Raw genomic sequence first — 22,683 nt, 5'->3', positions numbered from 1 at the left:
TTCCTGTAAGAAACAACATCAAATACGTGCTCATTCATTTCTTTGTTCTACAGATATTTATGGAGCACTGATTGTGTGCCACTTTGTTGACCCCTGAGGGTAAAGGAGGAAACAGAACAGTTACAGGCTCTCCTGGTATTTAAAGTTGTAGGAGATGAGAGACAGGCCAATGGGGCTAAAAGCATGATGAGTGTCATTTCATAATCAGAGACATTTAGGGGACACTATTCAGGGGATCAACCTAACCTTGGGATCGAGAGGGCCTCCCAGAAGAAGTGATGCTAAGCTGACCCCCAAAAGATGAATAGGAATCAGCCAAGTGCAAAAAAGAGGACAACTGGTAAAATCCTTAAGGATAAAAAGAGAAGGGATTAAGGGTACACTTATGATGATGAGCATCAAGTACCATATACCCCTGTTGGAGTACTGTATCATACACCTGAAACTAAGATAGCACTGTATGCTAATTCTACTGGAATTTAAAATAATAATAATAGGGGCACCTGGGTGGCTTGGTGGTTGAGTGGCTGCCTTCAGCCCAGGGTGTGATCCTAGGGTCCTGGGATCAAGTCCCACATCAGGCTCTCTGCCGGGAGCCTGCTTCTCCCTCTGTCTATGTCTCTGCCTCTCTCTGTCTTTCATGAATAAATATATAAAATATTTTTAAAAAATAATAATAATACTGAAACAAAACAAGTAATTAATTAATTAATTAAAGAGAAAATGAGAGTCTTTGGGGCAGGGAGACTGGCAAGTGTCAAGCCTCTGAGGCAAGTGTGAACATAAATGTTTGAGGGAACAGATAGAGTAGTAAAAATTACTATTTTTAAAGTTTTCAAGACCCAGAGCAAGTTCTCTAATACTTATCTCAACATGTGTACTCAATGTGTGGATAGTTTCCCCTGCATCTGGACAAATAAGGAGTAGAAAGATAGCAGATAGCTACACATCATTGGTACCTGGTTTACGTAGGAGTCCATTCATGCACAAATGAAGACCAGCGAGTACTAATGCACTATGGCTTCCCTTACCTTTATATTTCTGCCTCTTCCACCTGGTGAACTCCCAGCTCTCCCCCAAGACTGGGTGTATCATCTCCCCCGGAAGGATGGCTTCCTTAATCCTTCTTCCTTGGGTCTGAGATAAAAGCCTCTCTTCTGTGGCCGCACCACACCTAGTTCTTACCTCGGACAGAGCACTTCCCACACTGCGTTTGTCTTCCAGCTATTCCCCTGTTCAACTTTGACTTCCTTAGGGTTTGAGACAAGAATGAGAGAAAAGAGGGGAGTGTCTCGGGGGAGGCTTTGGAGTCAAAGAGTCCTGAGTTGAATTCATAGCTTGGCCACATGCTGTGTAGCCTTGAGATTTAACTAATCTGGGATTCGGCTTCCTCATCTGTGATTGGTTATATCTTAGAATTGTTTTGATTGTTAGAGAATAATATTTGTGAAGTGCTTGGCACAGGGCCTAGCTTTAATTGCTCACAGTAAAAATTTACTGAATGAATGAAGGAGGAAACATGAGGTTCGTTCACAGAATTGATGGTTCAGGATTCTCTTTACGCTGTATCCAATTCCATGATCAAAGTCCTGTGAGCTCAATCCTGGGCCTTGTCTCCTTATCTAGAAACTCCAGAGGCACAGATGTCCTTCAAACATCTGTTACCCTGCTGCCTAAGGAGTCTGGCTTGCCATCTTACCTTACCCTGCAGAAGCTCTGAATCCAGACTTCCAGCTTCCTGCACACCCTACAGCTAGAGGAGAAGACTTGTACCCATCCATTCATGCAACATGTATTAAGAGCCTACTATGTGCTAGGGACCATGATGGATATCAGTGACGTAATGGAGACCCGATGAGATGTTTGATTAATTTATTTATTCGCCAGCATGCTCAACAAATGTACATGATACCTTCTTTTTCCCCATGGCCACGCTGGATCATCTCAGCCCTACCTCGTGTTGTGCCGATTATGTTCCTCTATCATCCCTCTTTTCTTTCCCCTTCTCCTAGATGAAATATAAAGGCATTCTTATATATCCTGTTTAATTTTAGCATTTTGGCACAGGTGCCAAAAGGAATACTTTAATTACAATGAAACTCTGTATATGAGGTCATATGAAGAAGACTTCCAGCTTCCTGCATTGTTTGAACACCGTAGACTGAATTAACTGGTCCTGAAGGCAGGGAGAGTTGGGCATACCTACCATGTAATGTATCATCTATCCACATTAGAAGCTGATGCTCTTAGAAGTGTTCCTAAGAGGACGAAGCACAGATGACAGCCGAGGATCCATGGCAGACGGAACTGTTGTCTCTCTTGGGTGGTGTATGACTTCAGTTTACAGAGGGTGTTGACATGTTAGGATTGTTTCATGAGCCTACTGTGCACTTTTCCTCAAAGTGAGGCACGCTTACCTTTTCATCCAGCCAACAATTATTAAGAGCCAGCATGGACACTGCTGTTTCTCTCCTTTAGATTCACTTGGTCTAAGCAGGAGGAGGAGGCCAAGAAGTGAACAGGTCACCACAGAACTAAATGGGGGTGAAGAGCACAGGTCTCTGAGTGAGTGCTACCTTTGAAACCCGTTAGTGACTTCTTGCAGTCAAACTGGGGTAGTTCCTGAACTTGCATGAGCCTCTGTTCCCTTATCTATAAAATGAGGAGAACAACAGCATTTGCCTAGAAGAAATCCTATTGAAGAGTCTATGAGGTCATCCCTGCACAGTGCTGCTCATGGTGTCTGGAACATAGTAAACCCTTCATAAATATTAGCTGCAATTTGTTCTTTGATTTTATGTCTTTTATTGCCAGAAGCTATAACACAGTCTTCTACAGAGTGCTAGAACGTTGACAGGATGTGACCAATGGGACCTACGCAAAGGCTTCCCGAAGTGGTATCGGAACTGGGCTTTGAGGGCTGAGTCATAGGGGAACAGAGGGAGAACCAGAGGAACAGCATGCTAGGCTTCCATAATCACATGCCCAAATTCACAGAGGCATGAAAATTCTGTAACAAGTCAAAGGACTATTCAGGGAAGTTCTGTAAGGTGAATGGATGAGAGTAGCTAAGAGTTAGGAAGAGTTAGGAAGCCAGATAGCTGATAAGGAGCCAGATAAGTTGATAGGAAGCAGGATGCCTGGGTGGCTCAGCGGTTGAGCATCTGCCTTTGACTCAGGGTGTGATCCTGGAGTCCCTGGATCAAGTCCCACATCGGGCTCCCTGCATGGAGCCTGCTTCTCCCTCTGCCTGTATCTCTCTGCCTCTCTCTGTGTCTCTCATGAATAAAATCTTTAAAAAAAAAAAAAAAGTTGATAGGAAGCCAGAAGAGGTCTCCTAATTATTCCTTTTATCTCTAGCTACTGCCAAACTACTCAATAAAAGACATGGCGTTTAGCAATATGGATGCACATCTGCATACATAGAATGTTTAAAAACCACACTGTAGAAAAATAGAGAAATTCTGATAATAGTTAACATTTGTTTGAACTTCATGGATTACAAAGAACTTTAAGACACATGCTATTTTAAACCTTATGGTATCCCAGGGCTCCTGGGTGGCTCAGTGCATTAAGCGTCCGACTCTTGATTTTGGCTCAAGTCATGATCTCAGGGTCATGAGTGAGACAGAGCCACCCCCCCCATCCACACCATGTCAGGGCTTAAGATTCTCTCTCTCCCTCTGCACCCCACCCCGTCCCACTTGCTCACTCTCTCTCTTAAAAAGAAGAGGAAGAAGAAAGAAGAAGAAAGAAGAAAGAAGAAAAAGAAGAAGAAGAAGAAGAAGAAGAAGAAGAAGAAGAAGAAGAAGAAGCAGCCTTATGATATCATGTGGTTTGGCATTATTAAGACTTCCAGTTCATATAGAGATAAACTGAGGCTGAGAGGTTAGGTAACTTTGACGAGATCACACAGTTCAGGGTAGCAGAGTTGGGGTGGTAAACCCATCTAACTGTAAGGCCCAGGCACTTTGCAGAAATGACCTTCTTTATGATCATAACTCTTTCATTATCAAGCTAAACATTCTCCCCTAAGAACTCTTAATTATCTGTTAAAAAGCCAAACTTTGCCCTTACTGTTTTGGTTTTCTAAAATCCCGCTGAAATCTCCTTTAACCAGCTTTCCCCTAGTTTTTACTTCAACTATTATTTTGTGCCTTGGATATCTGGGTTTTTCCATTTCCATGACTATCCTGTATCTTAACTTGCTCCGAGCCTGGACACCTGAAAGTGTGTGTCAGACGAATCCATTTACAAGGTCACTCCAGCCTTATCAGCAAAACCGCCTCCCGTTCACTACCCCTTGTTAGAGATCCCTCAACTTAATTTCGTGACTCCACCCCCATCTTTCCCATTTGCTCCCTTTGCTCTCTCACCCTCTGCCTTGGGTGTTCTGTTTGCCTCAGGCCTGAAAAGGTTTGGGCTGTGAAGGACTCACATAGGGAAAGCCCTGCCGGGTGGGAAGATGTAGTCGTGAATGCCCACCCCCAAGCCGGGGGCTCTTATGAGACCATGGGGAGTCTGCTGGCACTGCTCTGCGAGCCCCCGAGGGTCCCACTGCCCCAGATGATCCGCATAGACTCCTCCATGGCAGTGTGGCCCTGCCACTCTAGAACATGAGCCTGCAGCTAGCTGGGTGGTCCAAGCTGCAGTCTGGGGAGCCCTGCCAGCTGCTGATGCCTAGCTGCTTCCCCATGTGTGGGAACTGAGCTGGAAAGTCGAGGAGGCGAGTGGGTGCGCGGGGGGTGACGTAAGAGAAAGCAGGGCCCCCAGAGGCCCGGAGCTCCCTAGCAACCAAGCACGCGGACAGTGACCCTGTCATATGGCAAGAGTGCCACGTGCAGCCTGTGCATCTGGCCTGCCCGTCTCAGCTGCAGATCAGAAGGGGAAGCAAGGTGGCTGAGCTGCCCACGGAGGAAGGTCAGGGCTCTAAGTAGCGCGATCAGCCGAATGTCTTGCCAGGAACGTTCTGGCACGCCCTCGGCAGAGGCACATGTTCATCCTCTTCTGAATGGTTTCCAGGACTTCGTGCTCCTGAGCGCCCTTCCTCACAGAAGTTCACTTCGGCTTTGCACACACACCCCCACCCGCTCTTAAGATTCAGCAGGTAGGTGCCTGCTGGGCTAGTCCATCGCCTGTCTGTTCTGACCTCGGCATTGTAACACCGCCTTACGTTAATAAAACACTCCTGCAGGCTGAGTGCTTCCTCACACATGCTGTCAGGTGCTCCCTCCGAGACCCCACTCAGCCTCATTAAGGGCCACACTGGGGACATTGGCTCAGCTTTATGGTACACCTGAACACATAGGCTCAGAGAGGTCAACAGATCTGTCTGAGGTCACACAGCTAGGAAATGGCACAGCTGGCACTTAAACCCATGCTTTTTGATTCTAGATCTAGTGCTCTTTCTTTTACAGATACTTAGAGGAACAGACAGACAGGGACACTGAGAGTGGGCTAAATCCAACGACTGTCACATATGCTTATAGGGCCAAGTGACCCTTTTCAAATCAGCTCCCCAGCATCCTTCTCTACCCTCCCCACCAAGTGAAAGACTAATCCTTCAAAAAGCCCTCTGCTCTCTGTTTGCTACCTTAATCCCCAAGATCCCATCTGTTATGTCTCTGAACACAAATGCACATGGCCCATTTAACTGCAGTGATTCCGGAAAGAACGAGAAAGGCAGGAAACTGGGACAAAATTCCCTGATTAGAGCACGGCAGGCAGTAGGGTTTGGGGACAGATTCAGGACAGGGACTAGCAATGAGATCATCGTGGCAGAAAGAATACAGCCACATATAAGCAGTGGGAGCCCACGCATTTGATCAGCAAGATGGAATTCAACATTGCGTCTTCAGGGTGCCCTGCCTGTGAGTGGATCACAGGGATGGAGAAACAGGGACAGTGACAGAAATCTGGGCGATCAGACAGGGTGAGCTAGAGCCGACCATCAGGACTCAGAAGCACAATCACAGTGCTTCGGATGGCAAGAGCAAGGCAGTGCCTCTCACCCTAGAGAGTCTGAGCTATAGGCACTAGTACTTAGTCACAGACGCGTGACAGGGGTCCTCCAACCACAATCAGCTTCAAGGTGTGAACCTGGTCTCAGGAACAAAGGCAAAAACCTTGTTTTCAGAACCAGAGACTTGATTTACAGCCACACTTGAAATCTAGCTTCTAAAGAAAGAGGGATGCTGAGCTTGGGAATAGCCAGGATGGGGCACTCCTCAGTTTGGGGCATGACCCCCATATTGCGTATTAATCAGAATAAGCCAGGTTATGCTGCAGTAACAAATACCATCAAAATCCTAATTGCTAAAATATAAAGTTTTATTTCTTACACAATATGCCCACCATGGGGGAGGGCAGATCTGTTCGTGGTCGCCATTTAGGGACTAAGGGTGATAAAGTAGCCACCACTCAGCATTGCTGGGTGCTGAACCAGAGAGAAAAGAGAGTCTTCAGAGGTCTTGAATCAGCAAATGAATTCTTAGCTGGAAAGTGATACACAGGGGCCCCTGGGTGGCTCAGCGGTTGAGTGTCTGCCTTTGGCTCAGGTCGTGGTCCTGGAATTCCAGGATCAAGTCCCACATCGGGGTCCCTGCATGGAGCTGGTTCTCCTTCTGCCAATGTCTCTGCCTCCCTCTCTGTGTCTCTCATGAATAAACAAATAAAATCTTTAAACAAGAAACAAACAAAAAAAAGAAAGTGATATACATTAAGTGCTCACAACTCATTGGCTAATCACATATCCACACAAGGAGGCAGGAAGTACAATCCTGCCATAGGCCCAGTAGTCAGAGAGCCCCATTCAGTGAGCAGCCCTTAGTGAGGCTCTGATGTATTAGACTCATGATGGATTATTACCTTCAACTTTAGCTGTGAAACTAAAGGTGTCAGTTATAGAAATCCGGAAAACTTAGATTTTTCCATCATCTAACAAGTATTTTTCAATCAATTGCTATATGTGACACCGTTCTGATGGCCGTGTATACAATGACCACATATCAATTCTTCCTTCAAGTCCCTGTCTCAGGCAGAAGAGAACAAACCCACATAGTGTGATAAGAGCTCCAATAAGGAGAAGCTCAGAATTCTGTGGAAGACACGTGAGAGGTGACTGGTCCAGGTTGAGCAGTAGGGAGATAAGGTTAAGGAAGGCTTTCATGTTTACATGTAACTCTCCTCCTTAAAACACGCGTGCGTGTGCACACACACATACACACAGACACATGCCACAAAAGAAAATAGAATGAATCAATAATCCTTGGCGCTGGAGTCTATCCTGTATCCTTGCCATGTGGTTGTCCCTTCCCTACAAAGACCACACTTCGTAGAGGATTGCTTTTGGTTTTATACACTCAAGTCTAGCTCTAGACTTCTGGTCACTTGAAGGTAATTCGATTTGAAGGACTAACAGCCTCTCCCTCTCATTCAGACAAGAAATGTTCTCCCTTAAACTCTGCCACTGGCATCAAAACTTCTATTTCATTCCTTTTTCTATCTACTGTGTAGCCTATACCTGTGGAATGCCAAACATTTTTGGAAACCAGGCATACCCTCTAACACCTTAGCCTTACTATCCATCCAGCATCAGTCACCAGGGACACCCAGTATGTCTGTGGACCAGCAGCTTCAGAATCACACCTTAGCCTGTTAAAATGCAGAGTCAGTAAGGCAGCACTCCCTTGCCCCCCACCGCCAAGACCTGCTGAATAAGACTCCGCCTTTTAACAAGATCACAGTGATTCATATGCATATGAAAGTTGGAAAAATACTGACCCAACTGAGAACAAGTGACATTGACCATGAGATAGATTATTTTTTTATACCAAAAGGGGGATCTTTATAAATCTGAGGCATGCAATCCTAATAGGGAAGGCAAGTACGGATTAGACTTCAGAAGCCAGCAGGGGAGACAAAGCCCTGTGCTGAGAGGAGAGCTGCTTAAGAAAAATGAGAATCTGATGAAAGATGGGGAGAGACAGCAGAAAAAGGAGAGTTTTGAAGGCACACTTTACCCCCTTTTTATACTCTTTTGCCTAAGATAGACTAGGGAATTATGCTGGCCTTTGTTGGAGCTTAGAAGTGAACTAGGGATTCAGGCCCCTTCCTTTTCTCCCTGCTAACTAAATCTGTGCATGCAGAGCTGTTGCATCTACCCGCATGCCCCTTCACTGATTCGTACCTCCAGCATCGGCCACACAGGGAGTGAGTGAATCCATTGACTAAACCTCTCCATAGCCTCATTAAATGGCACTTAACTACCAAAGAGCATCAACTCCAGAACTGGGAGACTCAGAGGGACAACCAAAGTCTGCGCTTTTTTTTTGAGTCATGAATGTGGAGGGAAATTTATGAACTAGCAGCTGGATTTTTTTTTCTTAATTTGAATGACAGTTTCATCTGAAAATCTGAAATGGATGACCGTGTCCAGTCATATACTTCCAACATTCAGGCCTTCTAAATTTGACCTGTTCCCCCAGGTGAGCTGTTTCCAGTAGCTTGCCAATCCACTCCTGACTGCTAGGTGTCTGTTTCTGCGTCTACATTACTATTCCTATTGTGGCTGTTAGCCTTTCTCTGCTGACGTAGCTGTAATGAGCAATTCATGAGGGATTTTATAGGACTCAGAAAGTTGACTTATCATAGCCCAAATAAAATTTGCTATGCCAAGAGTTATATCTGAACCAAGTGAATGGCTAATTATTTCCATAACATTTTTCCATAATGTGGCTCTAACTGTAGTTTATTCAAATACTTGTCTGTGATTTTTGGAGCACATCCAGTAGGGCATTTCCACCCAGAAGACCTAAGGTGAAGCTAATAGCTTTCTGTTGCAAACGTATTAGAAACCAAACCCTATAGATATTATATTCAAAATGACTGCTATGATCAGGATGTTACCTGAAGACTATCATTAGTGCTATTATAACTTCACCAGTAATGCTTATTAGTAATAGTACCTGCTGCGTAAGCAAAACCAATATACTAAACTGCATGTATTATGAAGCAGTAGACATAAGAGGTTTACATTTGCCACTTTTCCTTTAAATCATTTTTTTAAGCATATAACCCTAAACAAACAAAACCCCTCCACAGTCCATTCTGCTTCCTCTCCATCTTTTTGCCCTCCTTGAATAAGTTCTCCAAAAACCCTGACCTCCATTTCTCTCCTTACTCTATTCTGAGCCCATTCAAATCAGGTTTCTGTATCTAGATTTCCAATAAAATAGATCTTGTCAAAGTCAGCAGTGCTGTCCTGTTGTCCATTCCTGTCATCAGTTCTCAACTGTCATCCTATCTGACTTATCAGCAACTGTCTTGGTCACTCTTTTCTTGACACACTTCCCTCACTTGGCTTTCAGGGCACCACTCTCTCAAGGTCCCAGGTCTCTTCTGCCAGTTTCTTCTTTGTCTACCAGTTCTAAACAATGGGGTTGGAGGGGAGGTCAGTCTTTGGACCTCTGTTCTTCATCTATACCCACTCTTTAGGTGATGACATGCAAATTCATGGCCTTAAATATCTTCTGTATGCTGAAAACCCCCAAATGTATATTTTCAGCCTGGATTTCTCTCCTCAACACCAGACTCATATATCAAGTTGCCTACCTGACAGTTACATGTGGTTGTGTTAAGCACCTCAGCCTTGACATATGCCAAGTTAAATTCTTTACTTCCAACCCCCTATTTGCCTCAAAACCAAAAACAAAGCAAAACTGTTTCAGTCTTCCCCATTTCAGAAAATGATAATGCTATACTTCCCTTGGCTCAGAACAAAAATCTTATAGTTGCCTTTGATGCCATTCTTTCTCTGTCCACATCTAGTCTACTGGTTAACTTCACTGGCTCTGCCTCTGAATCTGTCTGACATCCAGCCACCACCCACTCCCCATGGCCACCACTCTGGTCCAAACTACTACCTCTTCCCTAAGTTATTCCTACTGCTTTACTGGTCTTCCTTTCCCACACAAACATAGCTGATAGACCGATTTTTTTTTTTAAGATTTTATTTATTGATTCATGAGAGACACACAGAGAGAGAGGCAGAGGCACAGGCAGAGGGAGAAGCAGGCTCCATGCAGGGAGCCCGACATGGAACTTGATCCCAGGTCTCTAGGATCACACCCTGGGCTGAAGGTGGTGCTAAACCACTGAGCTAGGGCTACCCGAATGATTTCTTTTTTTTTAATTTAAATTCAGTTTGCCAACATATACTATAACACCCAGTGCTCATCCCATCAAGTGTCCTCCTCAGTGCCCATCACCCAGTTACCCCATCCTCCTGCCCACCTCCCCTTCTGCAGCCCTTTGTCTCCCAGAGTTAGGAGTCTCTTATGGTTTATCTCCCTCTCTAATTTTTCCCCACTCAGTTTCCCTTTTTTCCCTTATAATCCCTTTCACTATTTCTTATATTCCACATATGCGTGAAATCATATGATGATTGCCTTTCTCTGACTGACTTACTTCATTCAGCATTAATACCTTCCAGTTCCATCCACATTGAAACACCTGGTAGGTATTCGTCCTTTCTGATGGCTGAGTAATGATCTTTAAAACATAAATTAGATTGTGTCACGTCTCTGCTCAAAATCTTCTAATGTCTTTCCATATCACTCAGAGTAAAAGTTAAAATTCTAACAATTTCATAGAAGGCTCTCCAAGATCTGCCTGCGCCTCCTCTACCACCACCACTCTTCCCTCCTCTGCAGCAGCCACCTTGGTCTGCTGGCCATGCTTCAGACATGCTGAACATGCTCCCACCTCAAGACTTCAGGAATTCCTCCAGCTATAACTTCACTTCAAATGTCAAATGTCATCTTATCCCAGAAGTCTTCTCTGATCACCCTATACCCTCCAGCATAGCCTATGCCCCAGTCCTGCTCTCTTTCAATACTTATCATTATGTGATATATTACTTATTCATCTGTGTAGTGTCTGTCTTTCTACACTGAAATGTCTACTTCATGAGAACCAGAACTCTGTTTCATTTACTGCTACAACCCCAAAATATGGCAGTAGGAGCTCAAAATATATTTTTTGAAAGGAAAAAAGGAACGAAGAAAGGAGGAGAGGGGGAAGAAAGGGAAGGAGGAAAGAAAGAAGAGAAATCCATTCTCCTATTCTCCTTATCTCAGAGTATGGTTCAGTTTTTAAGATGTTATTAATTTTTCAGATCAGGGTTTTCATAAACCAAGGCACACCTGTCCATTAACTGGATGTCAATTTACCATTTACTAACTAAGGGATATTATACAACTTAATTGACTTCTCTAAAAGTCTTATTTTCCTCATCTCTGAATTGGGTGGGGAGTAGGGAGGAATAGTAAAATATACCTCAAAAGATTTGTGAAGATTAAGCAGGGTAATGGCTTTTGATTGCTTAGCAATATGCCTCGGACTTAGCAAGCCCTCGGTACAAGTTGATTATTATTAATACTATTGTGATTGTCCTTACTGGTTACTTCTCATATCTTTCATCTTACTAAATTATTTTTTGAATTACTACAGCTTGGGGTTCCTGGGTGTCTTTGGCTCGAGGTCATGATCCTGGTTTCTAGGATCAAGCTGGCTTAGCTCCCTGCTCAGCAGGGAGTCTGCTTCTCCCTCAGCCTGCCCTTCCCCGTGTGCATGCATGCGTGTTCTTTCTCTCTCTTTCTCTCTCTGTCTCTCCCTCATTCAAATAAATAAAATCTTTTTTAAAAGTTACTCCAGCTTAGGATTGTTTTCAGAAATTGTAAATTTTAAATGGTTCCCATGTAGCACAAGAAAGGACAATTGGAAACATTTTGACTGTTTTTTTTCCCACCCCACTCCCCTCACCTTTTTTTTTTTTTAAGCTATTTAAACAAATCTTTTCCTTAGAATTTGTGACTCTGCTCTTCCCACTCTATTCTAATCTCAAAACATTCTAAATCAAGTTTAGTCTTTTCTTCTTTTTTAGTATACTAACAGTGTACAGTGGATGCACTCTTTTCATTCTCTTCCTAAAGCCCGTTATTCTATGCAAATGCACCGTGAAGGGCATTCTGGGTATCTGTATCAGAATGGACACAAGGATCCCTCTCCTTTTTTCCACAAGCCCTCGTAAAATATCATCAGAGTTACTTACATCCCCACAATTAGTGTTCCTCCTAGAATCTGAGTATCTCTGTCAGGTAGGATGGTACATGCTCCCTCCAGACTCAGGGAGGGCAAGGTTCAAAACACCAGCAAGATCTGGTGTAAAAGGCATGGCAGGGGAGCATCATGTCTATGGAGGGTCCTGAGTCTGGTGCAAGTGGAACTCTGATAATCTGATCAGCAGGCAGCTTCCTGCCCCTGGAAAGTGCAAGATGGGCCTAGAGCTCTGATCCCCAGAGCTCATCGGCTAGCCTTCTTCTCCCTTCCCCTTCACTCTCTGGCCCCTCCTGTGGGTAGGCAGCATCTGTTCCTAGGCCTCCTCAGGCTGCAGCTCCAGATGCAGGTAGTAAGTTGAAACGCAGGGTGCCTGGGTGGTCCAGTGGTTGAGCATCTGCCTTTGTTTGGATCAGGATGGGATCCTGGGGTCCTGAGATCGAGTTCCGCATCAGGCTCCCTACATGGAGCCTGCTTCTCCCTCTGCCTGTATCTCTGCCTCTCTCTCTCTGTGTCTCTCATGAATAAATAAATAAAATCTTTTAAAAAAATTTTTAAAAATGAGTTGAAATGTAGCATTTCTTTTTTAAAAAATTTTATTTATTTATTCATGAGAGACACAGAGAGAGAGAGGCAGAGATACAGGCAGAGGGAGAAGCAGGCTCCATGTAGGGAGCCTGATGCGGAACTCGATCCTGGGACTCCAGGATCATGCTCTGGGCCAAAGGCAGGTGCTAAACCGCGGAGCCACCCAGGGATCCCCTAGCATTTCTTTAAATGACACTAAGTCTGTCTAAACAGACAGAAACCCAATCTGCAGTACTGATAAGAGCTAATCGTTGGGGGCCAATCAGTTTAAGTAAAATTAACTGTTGAGCAAAAGGACTTTAGAATCAACCTGATGATGTACTTAAAGGCAGCCCCAAATGCCCCATGTATGTGTTCCCTAGGGTCTGCCCACCTCAACCTCCTTTGTTAAGGCTCTGGAAGCCATAAATGTCATCTCTGTGTAGATATCTCCTGATATTATATTCTTCCTTTTAAATTGTAATGACAGAAGTTAAATAATAACTGACACCAGTATTAACTGAGCCTTGTTAATATGAAGCACTTCATATGCATTATCTCTTATAATCCCTACATTCATGCTCTCCATTTCACTAATGAGAAAAACAGAGATCTTAAGACTTGAGTAACTTGCCCAGGTTTTAAACCGAGCTCTAAGTACAAAATCTACATTCTTAACAGCTATGCCATAACGGCTGCAGAAAATTAACTTCTTTTCCAGTTCACTTTGGCTTCTGTCTTCTCTGTAGTATAAGGGTATCTTCTACACATTTTGACGTACAAGGGTCCTAGCTAATGTGCCTCCATGAAATTGGCTTTACTTTTTTTTTTCCTTCTTAACACTTTCATGTTATTGTTCTTTGCTCTTCCACACTTATTGGATTGGTTCAGTAGAAAATATGTCTGCAGCTTCATGCTTTTATTTTAGCTAAGTGAAGTACTGCATTTATGTAAAATTCTTTATACATACAATATCTAGTATACTAAAGAGGGAATTAAGCATCATACTACTTTTGCAGCAGAGGAGACTGAAGTTCAGAAAAATGAAGCAACTTAATGTCATAGTATTCCAATATCAAATACAGGCCCCTTATGTCCAAATTGTATACTCAATGCACTGCTTCCTATTTCCATAGTATGTGCTTGTAGTATATGCCTACCACTGTTTTATAACAGACTCTGGCTTAGTTTTGTTTTATTTATTATAGTAATATTATAGTGGGGCTCTGAAGTCAGGGTGCCTGAGTTAAAATTTTGGCTCCATTGCTTACTATCTCAAGGAATTATTTAACATCTCTATCAGTTTTCTTGTCTGTAAAATGGGAATATTAAGGCGCCTGGGTGGCTCTGTCTGTTAAGCATCTGCCTTCGGCTCATGTCATGATCTCAGGGTCCTGGGATTGAGCCCCTGTGTTGGGTTCCCGGCTCAGTGGGGAGTCTGCTTCTCCCTTTCCCTCTACCCCTCGTGCTCTCTCTCCCAATCTCTCTCTCTCTCCCCCTTTCGCTCTCTCTCTTTCTCAAACAAACAAATAAATAAAATCTTTTTAAGAATGGGAGTACTAATAGGGCTATCCTAGAAGGTTGTTACAGTTATGAAAGATGATGGTGCATAGTGTCCAACACAGTGACTGATGCATAGTGAGTTCCCAATACATGATGCCTATTATGTTATTTATCGATGATGACTCAAATAAACATATATTGGAATTTCTTTGACATTTGCATGCCCATGATTTAGAAATTGCTCTAATGTTCCCTGCCACCCACGCACAGTTTTAGAGTCCCTTAATTTGTCATTGATTTAGGTATTTGCCCTAAAGTTTTTACATAAGCCCCCCAAAGGTTACAAGCTTAGCTTCTAATGGGAATAAGACTGAGGATGAGGAGACCAGTTGAAGCCAAATACTGTGTTTTAAAAGTAATTTGTGTGAGGTGAAAACAGTGTACCCTAACTCCAGAGAAATACAAAACCAGTTAGAGTAGATTATTACAAGTTGAATTGAATTAAAGTCCTCAACTGATTGGTTTACAAGAATGTAGTGTAAGACCATCTCCAAAACCTTCACAGTTCAGAGTTCACTGTTGTTAGTTTTAAATGTTGATCCCAGAAGGCTCCAGTTAAAAGATGTTCATTTTCTGAATGGGACTTCCTAACCGGCTGCTTTGATCTTAACGTGAGTCAACAACCATTATGTCATCCCCGTCACATACATTTGAGTGAAGAGCTTAGCTACCAGTAATAAGGTGATCTTTTTGTTTATGAAATGTCATTGTCATTTTCCCTTCCTTAGTGAATATAATTTAATTTTTTAAAAATTACAAATGTACACTAAAATGCTAAACACCCTGGGAGAAGAACATATTTCATATTTGTGGTTGGATTTCATGCTTTAGTTTTTATATTGTAGACATACAAATTGAAATCTTCTTTTTTTTTTTAAAAAAAAAATTGAAATCTTCTTAAATAACTGAAGACCTGCCATTAGTTGATTGTGACTGGTTTGGAAAGAGAAACTGATAGGTATAAAGAATACATAGGATTTTTCCCATTTTGGACATTGTTGTTGTTAGAAGTGATCTTTATTATTGAAAAACAATATATCTGTTGTTAACATAACTGACTTCCCTTGGTAGTTTTGTTGATGTCATGTCCACTAACGCTTGTACCTCACCTCCTAGAAACCCGTGTTTCATGGTGACCCTTTCCTCTTCACCTGATCTCCTAGTTCATAGGTAACATAGTTATCATCAGTGTTATTTACCTGTCAAAAGAGAAAAAAACAGAACCTTCAAGTCAGTCTATTAAGATGACTATATATACCATCAAATGACCAGCTAAGATGGATAGATAGTACCTAGTCAACTAATTAAAAACACACAACAGAGAGCATTGAATAAAATGATGACAATGTCAGTTAACATTACAAATCTGTTGCTTCATGAAACAGAATTATAGTTATTTGAGAGAGGATTTCTGAAAATATTTGTATTGCTTTTTAAAGCATGGAGCTTTGTCAGCAGAGAAGCTATTTTTACGTAGAAACAGTAGTGAAGGTATCTTATGTACACTGCACAACTAAATTATATCAACATCTTGCATTGCTTAAGGAAACAAACAGATTCCAAAGGTTTATTCTAGAAAACAGTGTTTAATCAATTTCTTATACGGTCTTTGAACATAATCTAGTAAGCAGATGCGGAGTTAACGGCTTATTATGTTCTCACTCCCTATATCCATTCAGAGTCTGCCAGGCTCAGAATAAAAGTCAAGACACGTGCACATAGAAACTCTGTAGATGTTTGTAGCATTTGAAATTAAAATAGTGAGAAGGCTGCCTGGGTGTCCCTTCAGACATGGCACAGTGGAGCACAGGGACAGGAAATATGCCAGACTGCCTCTGCAGGAGGCTGCTGAGAACACGTGCATCAAGGAACAAGGAACTGCTTAATGATTAATCACTGTCAACCTTTGTTCTCGTTAAAGACTTGATTGTTGGACAAGGCTTGTAATGAGGGACTGTTTTGGTGTCTGTTGCTATGAGATTGTGTTCACTGATCCTCCGTTGATGTAAGCCTCTGTTCCCGGTTTACCCAAGTCGAACAAACTGGAATGAAAATGCTCTCACAGTGCCTGCTAGTGGTGCTTAAAGAAGAGGCTCTGGATATTCTGTTTACCGAATGTTACTCCAGCCTGAAAACAGAGAACAGATATCCAAGAGTTTGGCTCGGCTGACTTCTGGCGTATGAGATTTTAGCAAAATAATTTTGAGACAGTTTAACAATAAAAGAAATCGAGAGAAGTGGATTTTATGGAAGTGCTGGCAGACAGACTCTTCCCCCAGCCACCCACACGCACATACACACGGGCACCTCTTCTTTCTGACAAACACAGATACTCGGAAAGCAAAATTTAAAGTCATGTTACCCATTCTTTTGCCTTCTATAAATAAAATACTGGATTGTGTTTTGCAAACTGAATCCTTAACCACCAAACCATGTGAGAGGCTGAAGTGTGTGTTGGCATTTTTCTAAAGGCTAAGAAAAAAATCCCACTGTTCTGTCATTGACTAGCTGCGGGCTTATGGACTTTTGTGTAACTGCTTTTGAATCTTAATGTTACTTCTATAAAAAGATTAATGGAACATTTTAAAGGAGAAAAAAATACTATTTTTAAATGTAAGAAATGATTCTTCTTGGTTCATGTGACCTTAAAAACCTCTAAGTCTTACGAATGTTACTGCATCATTATCATGAAATTACTTCTAAAATATATCCTTCTGTGGAAATGCTAAAAAATATGGAATAACTAAAACTGTTGGTGATACCAACAGATTATACCTACTACTCCCCACCCCGGCCAAAACTATTTCTTTCTTGACAAATAAAGACTGTGATGGTTGTTTGATGTCTGCACACAGCAACTTCTCTCCGGATTTCCATATTATATAATAACCACTTGTTCAAAATATTATAGGTCCTTCTTTTTGCTTCCTTTTTTTCCCGTTCCTCCAAACTCACCCACAGTATGATCAGAGAAGTTGAGTAGGGGCTCCCAGACCTCTAGCAATCTAAAATAGGGCCCCTCTAGCCTCCTGTGTTCCTTCATAGTCTGCAGATAACTGAGTGTTCCTCTGCACCAGAAATGATCCTGTAAAACCCAAGAAACTGCTTCTCCAGAGTGTCCCCCGCATATAAAGGTAGGTAGGGGCCTGGGAAAGCCCTTTTGGCCCACCCTGGTATCTCTCAGTAGATTTGCTCTAAATCCTTCCAAACAGGAAAACCAGTTTTTACTGAAATCTCGGAATAGAAATCCAGTTTCCTTGGCAAAACAGTCACAGTATACAACCTAGAAACACCAGTTTTCATAGTGTCGCCTCTGCGTTTATATACGTATCTACATGTGATTAAAGATACAGAATGAGGGCAGCCCAGGTGGCTCAGTGGTTTAGCACCTGCCTTCGGCCTGGGGCTTGATCCTGGAGACCCGGGATCGAGTCTCACATTGGGCTCCCTGCACAGAGCCTGCTCCTCCCTCTGCCTGTGTGTGTGTGTGTGTGTGTGTGTGTGTCTCATGAATAAATAAATAAAATCTTTAAAAAAAGAGATACAGAATGAGGGGCACCTGGGTGGTTCAAGCAATTAAGCATCTGCCTTCAGCTCAGGTCATGATCCCAGGGTCCTGGGATCAAACCCCACGTGGGGCTCCCTGCTCAGTGGAGAGCCTGCTTCTCCCTTTCTGCCCCTCCCCCTGCTTGTGCTGTCTCTTGCTCTCTCACTCTCTCTTTCCAATAAATAAAATCTTTAACAAAATAATAAAGATATAGAATGGAAGTGTTCTCTGATCACAGTATTTATCTGCTGAGGTTACAATGAAGGAATACCCTAAATTAAGACAGAAATCAGAAAGTTTACAATGATACCAATAATTATAACTGGCTCGGTCACTTAAGACACAGTGTGCAGTAAGTAGATCATCCCCAATGCTACAAGCTGTTCCCGATTCAGCTCATGGAGCTGCAGCCCTCTAAGGAATATCCTTCACTGAGCCATGCTTTATAAATCCTGGTAGGCTTGATTGTTTTTTTATCCTTGACTGTAGATAGAAACATTAAGGAATACTTGACCATTTTATGAAGGAGAGCCTTGAACAGACATCCTTGGATGTCTAGTGGCTAACCTAAAATCCTGCGGGGGAGGTCACATGGACATAAATCACTCTCTCTACAACAATGTGAATTATTATTTGCATTTAAATAGAAACACTGCAGCCTTCTTTTACTATAATAGATGCTTACAGGTAAATTACCACACTTTTCATGGCTTCCCTAAGAAATGAAGGGATCATATATCAATGCCCCTGTTTTCTCCCACTCTCTAAAGACCCAGTGTAATATTAAGTACACAAGCTGGTTCCATTGATATTTACTCGACTAAGTTTTTCACCACATACCAACAGCCTCTCTTTGATCTTTCTAAGTAATAAATATGATCAACTCACTAAAATAAGCTATATTATCTAAATTTGTTGCTTTTCCTCCTAAAAGCAGTGATCATCTCACTTGCTTTTATAACCAAAGAGCCAGTAAGATCCAAAGATTAATATCTTCTTGGTATGGAAAGCTATATAATAGGGTATATGGATGAATGCTGTATTACCTGGAAGAAAACCAGGAACCCAGCTGCCAAAAAAAAAAAAAGATTCAGGTAGAGTAAAAAAAAGGTGTGAGAAAAATATTCAGATTTAATTGAGAAACGAAAAGTTGTAGGACTAGGGGTTAGAAGAACTGCTGTACATGAAGAAGGCCATCTTCAGCATTAAGTGGGATATGTATTTGTTTTAAAGCAACTGAATTGCCCTCCCTTTATATGGTTTCTATAGCTGGTCAGGTGTGCATTAACATTATATCTAACTGTGTTATTTTGCTTCTAAAGAGTTCAAAGTATTTTAGCTTAATTAACCCTCAAAATACTGATTAATTTAATCGCCTTTCTAAAGTGGAATACTAATGCTTGTCCAATACCTTGAAAAACGCAACTTTGAAAAATGATACTAGATTTTAAGTGGTATCAATACTGCTAGGTCTGTAGGGAGAAAACTGAAATTAAGAGCCAGCAAAGATTGGGGTTTCTTGGGTGGCTCAGTCAGTTAAGCATCTGCCTTTGGCTCAGGTCAGGATCCTGGGATCAAGCCCCATGTGGGGCTTCCTGCTCAGTGGAGAGTCTGCTTCTCCCTCTCCCTCTGCCTTTCCCCCTGCTTGTGCTCCCTTGCACTCATTCTCTCTCTCAAGTTAAAAAAAAAAAAAAAAAAAAAAAAAAAAAAGACCTGGCAAGGATTAAATAAATATGGCGAACTTCAACTAAAAGTCTATCAGGTAAATCAGGTGCCTAGAAAAGATAATCAAGCTGTGTCTTACCAAAAACAACTGCTTGATTCAGTTAATTTGTTTAGTTAGGTAACATTTTCAAGCCAATTATTTGGTAATACTGTACGCAAAGAAGATAGTTGTCTGGTTTTAAGTCTCCACCATATCCAGTATTGTGACTTGGCCCACATTCTCTTAAGTTTATGAACAGGCTGGAAATTTTACAAATTATTTTTGTGGGCTTTTTTTTCTTATGTGGATGGCTAGATAATATTTTTAAATTATGAAAGGAATCCAATTGGCTCAAATTTAGTCACAGTTTTGATTTAAATATTCAGAAATGCTCAGATATATACTAAATGAACTGTTATTCGGATGCTGCCAGCAGCTGAAGAGCTTTTGCAGTCCCAGATGTATATCCTTTTAAGAAGTACCACATGGATCTGGAAAACACAAAACAGTGTAAACACTGGTAACTGTACAATGTATCAGTCTCCCCTCATGCATTCTCTCCTGATCAGTCTTAGGAACATAAGCCACAAATGTTTACCCAATTGAAAAATCACTGGACAGCTATGTTCAAATCAGGGAACTGTTTCCAGTTATAAGTAACAGAATCCAATACAATCAACCTACCCGAATTGCTGAGAAAAAAAAACTTTAAAAGTTCATAAAACTCTGTATGTTCTAAATTTAAGTTCAAGGTCTTAATTAGAAGCAAAAAGACATGTATAGTGTCTTGAATTGACAAATAATAATAAATATTCTCAGGTGAGGCATTTTATATGATATTTGACATTGATACTTGTTATTTCATTGAGAACTTTTGATATATATGCTCCTTTTTAATAAAACCTACATAATTGCAAATCATGTTATAGATGAAGTTTATCTGATTTTCAAGCAATTGCTTATTATTTATGTAACAACAGATATATTCCAGGTATCTATTTTATGTTAGTCTTATGTGTGGTAGTAGAAATGCATAGATGAATATGAAAGTCCATGTTCTTGGAGTAATAATAATGTAGTAAGAGAAAAGATACATGTAAATAAATGACTAATATATTCTGTAAAGAAGATAAATACAAAATGTGATTAGCACTCGAGCAATACCAGCCACCTATGTTGGACAGTGCCAAGATAGATCTGTCTTATTCTGAATTCTCTATTCAGATGAATTGATATAAAGAGCTTATGAACCCAAAGTTATAATAGAAATCCTTGTAGATGACAAAATGTCAAAAATTGTCGATATCTAAAAATATTCTAGTAGTCTCCACCATCTTGTAATCCAAACAGACATGGAGAAGCTAAAATACTGTGTGTGTGTGTGTGTGTGTGTGTGTGTGTGTGTGTTTAAGACACCCTAATCTTTTTACTCAACATAATCAATAAAATTTTTAGGTAACTTCTTTCTGTATTTATAACCATAAAGTGACAGCAAGTCTGGTAATAGTTGTACAGCTGATTTGATAATGTAGACAGATAATCAAACCAAAGAAAGTTGACCTTCCTCTTTCTTTTCCACAGTGGACTTTTCACTTAAGGTTATCATTTTTCTAAAACATTATTTTGGTATTCCGCAGATCAAAATGTGTTTGTATAGTTTGCATAAATAAGATTTGGTAAATAACCTGATTTTCTGGGACTTGATCCAAATGAAACCTCTAATCTTTTGAAGTTCATCCCCTAGTGATTCTTAGGGAGAACTCAGTTTTTTTGAAGTCCCACTGAAGTATTTAGTGGCTTCCTTTGCTAATCCAAGGGAGACGTCAGGGCTACATTTAACAGAGAACAGATGGCTCCTTTGTAAATGTCCTTTGTGGTCGTGATAATAATACATTCAAAAATAGCTAATCATGTTCCATTAGAGTAGATGGACACATTTGAAGATATTGGCCACAGTCAGTATATTGTGTCAGTGCATCCAGATTTCTATGTTTACTAGATAACCTGCAATCACCGAAGTATTCTCTCATTTGTCTTAAGAGGAATGTGTCAGAATATGTGGGCTCCTTTGTAGGTTAATATATTTTGTATATTTTAGAATAGAATGGATATTCAAAGCATAAAAATAGGGGCACCTGCCTGGCTCAGTGGTTGAGCATCTGCCTTCAGCCCAGGTTGTGATCCTGGGGTCCCAGGATGGAGTCCCACATCGGGCTCCCTGCAGGGACCCTGCTTCTCCCTCTGCCCCTGTCTCTGCTTCTCTCTCTGTGTCTTTGGTAACTAAAATCTAGAAAAAAAAAAAAAAGCATAGAAATTACCTCCAGCAAAATGTTTTGTAGATTTTTTTTTTTTTTTACAGAATCAGGGAAAAAAAACAGACTTTACAGAGTCAGATCAGAAAAGTGCCTTCCACACTGAAGTACATGAACAAATCCAGAATGAAGTTTGAATTTTCTCAACATTCCCATCCCCAAGCCTCATTTTTCTTTTCTTCTCTTTTCTTTTCTTTTCTTTTTTCTTTTCTTTCTTTTTCTTTTTCTTTTCTTTTCACCTCAGTCATTTCAGAAGAAAATAACCAGTGTGATTTCCTGCTCCTCACCCCAACCAGATCAATGGAGTATTTGTTTATTATGGTGGCAAAACCACTGCATGTCATATTCTTAAGTTGCATTGTAGACTCAATGAAAAAGAGAAATTGAATTATTTCATTACAATGGTATTTATTGTTAGATTGATTCAATAAAAATGGAATTTCAACAATTCTAGCACTGAGAAGAAATTTAGAGATTATAATCTAACTTCCATATCTTAACATTGAAGAAAATAAGGCCTAGGAAGTTTAAAAGAGAAGACTATAAAATTAATAAGGTTCACAGGTCACATGAACCAGATTCCTACAAGAATTAATGAAATAATGTCAGTGTGTGTAAGAAAAATAAGGAAAACTTGTCAAAGAAAACCATAGTTTAAAATAAATGCTAGCTTTTCTTGCTTACCTCCTATGAGCCAAACACCACCGCATATTTTACCTACTTAATCGTATTCAAGTCATACAGCAATTATATGAGGAACACAGTATCATTTGCCACTTAAGAGAGAAGAAAGTGAGACATAGAGACTTTTATAACTTGCCCAAGAACAATTAGTAGGTCATGGAGGAAAATTTTAAACTAGGAATTTTGAT

The 22,683-nt window shown here is 41.2% G+C and overlaps 1 protein-coding gene and 1 long non-coding RNA gene across 10 annotated transcripts in view; one reads left to right on the top strand and one right to left on the bottom strand.

Moving 5' to 3' along the window:
* The window catches only part of MAML2 (mastermind like transcriptional coactivator 2), a 344,064-nt gene that overhangs the window by 295,349 nt on the left and 26,032 nt on the right, over positions 1-22,683 (top strand). The gene's annotated exons all lie outside the window — the stretch shown is intronic.
* Positions 15,003-22,683, bottom strand: part of LOC140615208 (uncharacterized) — a 61,576-nt gene continuing 53,895 nt past the window's right edge. The window contains exons 4-7 of one of the 7 annotated variants that reach the window (XR_012015997.1): positions 21,639-21,786; positions 19,599-19,990; positions 16,152-16,375; positions 15,003-15,446 (exon numbers count right to left, since the gene is read on the bottom strand). This is a non-coding gene — a long non-coding RNA (uncharacterized lncRNA). Of the gene's footprint in view, positions 15,447-15,813; positions 16,376-18,840; positions 18,864-19,598; positions 19,991-21,638; positions 21,787-22,683 lie in introns of those variants that run through there. The other 6 variants (XR_012015995.1, XR_012016003.1, XR_012015994.1 and 3 more) reach the window with 6 other exon arrangements.

The sequence above is a fragment of the Canis lupus genome, chromosome 23 (genome assembly GCF_048164855.1).
Source record: "Canis lupus baileyi chromosome 23, mCanLup2.hap1, whole genome shotgun sequence".
Lineage (NCBI taxonomy): Eukaryota > Metazoa > Chordata > Mammalia > Carnivora > Canidae > Canis > Canis lupus.
Note: the sequence above shows the minus strand (reverse complement) of the source record. Positions and strands in the feature narration are given on the sequence as shown.